The sequence below is a fragment of the Astyanax mexicanus genome, chromosome 1, assembly GCF_023375975.1.
Source record: "Astyanax mexicanus isolate ESR-SI-001 chromosome 1, AstMex3_surface, whole genome shotgun sequence".
Lineage (NCBI taxonomy): Eukaryota > Metazoa > Chordata > Actinopteri > Characiformes > Acestrorhamphidae > Astyanax > Astyanax mexicanus.
In genome coordinates this window covers 64,351,318-64,354,270 of record NC_064408.1, presented here as the reverse complement: position 1 = coordinate 64,354,270, position 2,953 = coordinate 64,351,318, and the positions used below count along the sequence as shown (strand labels likewise).

Genomic DNA, 2,953 nt, shown 5'->3' with positions numbered 1-2,953 from the left:
GTGATGCATTATAATGCGCGAAGGTAGAAGCTGGAACAGATTTACTCCTGGCCCGCATGTCGTGCTGATTCCCTTCCTCAACCCATCTCATTGCCTCCTTACGTACATCTAGTAGAGTAGACTGAGGATGTAAACGAACATAGCGCTTTAGCTCCCTCCGCAAATTACCATCTAAGACATACTCCACAAACTGGTCTCGCAACAAAACTGTGGAGTTAGCCATACACTCCGGGGCATATTGCACCACTTGCTCCATTAATGCAAAAAGAGCATGTGAAAAATCCTGTAAAGACTCACCCTCACACTGCCTACGAGAAAAAAACTTTTCTTGGAGGGAAATGTACGACCGTGAGCCCCCATAGAGTTCTTTTAAAATTGCAAAGATCTTTTCAGGATCATCCCTTTCCTCTCTTGGCCTAAATTTTAACTCCTTTTTAGCAGAGCCCTCCAAATGATCCAGAATAAACAATGCCTTTTCCCCAGAAGACATATGCCTAATTCTCAGACTAGCTTGAACTTCCTCAATCCACTCAAACACATTTTCATCCCCTCTGCCACTGAACGTATGAACTCTTCTTTCCCTAGGGACGAATACTACACGTTCTACAACATGCAACATGCGACACACTAGGTCCTTGAGCACTCTCAGTACCTACCCTATCAGTGGAGCCCATAGCCTGGTGTTGCAACCGCTCATTTTCTGATGTCAGGGCCTGTACCCGCCTACGCAACTCCTCCAACTCACTCTCCATCCTGTAAGACCGCTAGGATCCTCAAAGGGTTGTTAAGAGAAACAGTAAGGTGACTACCGCCAGCTGCTGCTTTGCTGCACTCAAAACAAAAAGAACAGATCATAAAAATTTCACAACATTTAAAGAGACACTCACGTCTGTTTGCAACCAGATCCTGCCGACTACGCCAAAATGTGGCGGTAGAACACCTCCCTTTTTGACTATGCCACCTTGGTTTACCCAAGTACACACAATGTTCCCCACACACAGCTTTCAAATTAATGAAAGGATGCAAACAGACAGGTCTCAAAAATTATACAAATTTATTTAATATAAAAACACAATTTTATTAGGAAACCATTAACCATTTTAGGGCAAACAATATGTCTATTTCTGGCATTCACCTAAAACAGTGAAAGGCACCACTCCGACTCCTACACACAAAAAAAGAGAGAAACTGCACAACAGGTAAGTCTATTTTGTGAGAGAAGAAGAACACATCATATCACACACACACACACACACACACACACACAGGAGGATTAGTCTCACCTCTGTGACACAGCAAATTAGGTGCAGTACCCGGTTTTCCAAGTGCAGGACAGGTGCCAAAACAGGTTTTGCCAGAAGCTAAATTGTAAACAAAAAAATGAAATAAACAAAAAAAAACATACATGTATATCTAAGTCGACTGAACCAACCACAAATAATAATAATAACAATAATAATAATAATAATAATAATAATAATAATAATCAAGTCAGTAACTAAGAAAACAACAAAACTAAAAGAAAACAATACTCAAAAAAAAAGAACTACTTATTAATAGGCATATTATAATTGAGATATTGATACAAAAAAACACCACTACTAATGATAATATTACCAAAAAAATAATAATAAAGCAGCCGACGAAGAAAAACAAAAAAACAAAAAAAAGGAATTACTATAGCCCCGTATTAAAAAAACCACTTCGACCAATCAGCAGCCAGCCCAGCGGTCACAGCCAATGAAATGCCAGTCCAGCAATGACGCAGCCAGCAGACGGCCCGTAGCCAGTACAGATAGCGGCCGGGACAGACAGAGGCAGCAGCCGAGACCAGTCACAGAAAGCGGAGGCAATAAGCAAAGCCGAGTGAACGGCCGGCGCGGGCAAAAGCAGCAGCAGGTAATTATTACAAAGAGCGCGCAGTGCAGAGCCAGATCGGCGCGCTGAGCTCCGATCCAGAGGAAACAAAGGCAGCAAAGCAGCAGCTGATAGTCTCTATAAGAAACACACCATTAAAAGATAGAACCCACTCACTGCATAAAACTACAGGTTTCCCACTATTAACCCATACAGAGGATAATAAATGTTACCTTTAACAGAGCACTAACTTAGGCATCACCACAGAAAGCTCCACCGCTACGATCCACCTTTAAATAACCCACGCTCCTGCGTGAAAAGCAGCCATCCTCCATTAATGGGAGAACTGTATCCACTCTAAAATAACACACATTTATAACTAGACATATAAATATACCTCTTAAAAAATCCGATCAATAATGCCCCGAAAACCTTACCTTCTCATTGACGCTCAATGCACCAACCGTAAAGGAGTGCAACGAACAACGCGAAAACTGGCAGCATGCCACCTCCCGCTAGATCAAAGGGAAAGGACTGTGGCGCTTCCCCATATATACGTCACTGCCGGATGCACACCTGGCTACGTCACTCTAGTGAGTCCCATAGGTGGGTCATCCCACCACATATGTTTAAGTATTGTACATGTACATGAGCAGGCCATTACTCCTCACTTTCATCTATTGGATTGTGGTCATGGGCGGTGGGCTGGCAACCAGCTCACTTGCCTCAGAATGTTTGAAGACATGGAGGCCATAAGCTCTGCCCCTCACCCCTTCTTTAACAAGAAAATGTGTATTAGGTTGCCCTGAGTCCGCCATCATTTTAACACTGATAAAGAAGCAAACAATACCAACTGCAAACACAGCTAGTTAGTTTGCTGTTGATCTTCTCATGCTGGCTGGCATCATGTGATGCTTGTTGTCATTGTCATGGTTACGAGTACATTAAGTCAAACTACACATGCCAATAAAGTTTTATCAGACTACTTGTAGCATGCATATAAATAGAAAGTTAACTTTGACTATTGGGGAACGTGTACATATAAACACCTCAGATTCTAGAATCAGAATAATTTAATTCATTGGCCCCTCCCACT

The 2,953-nt window shown here is 42.3% G+C and overlaps 1 long non-coding RNA gene across 1 annotated transcript; it reads right to left on the bottom strand.

The window, feature by feature from the left end:
• Window positions 1-659: 659 nt before the first annotated feature.
• Window positions 660-2,171, bottom strand: LOC125802458 (uncharacterized). Its single transcript, XR_007439595.1, has 3 exons — window positions 2,091-2,171; window positions 1,284-1,361; window positions 660-826 (listed from the first exon to the last, which is right to left on the bottom strand). It is a non-coding gene; the product is annotated as an uncharacterized LOC125802458 (long non-coding RNA).
• Window positions 2,172-2,953: the final 782 nt, after the last annotated feature.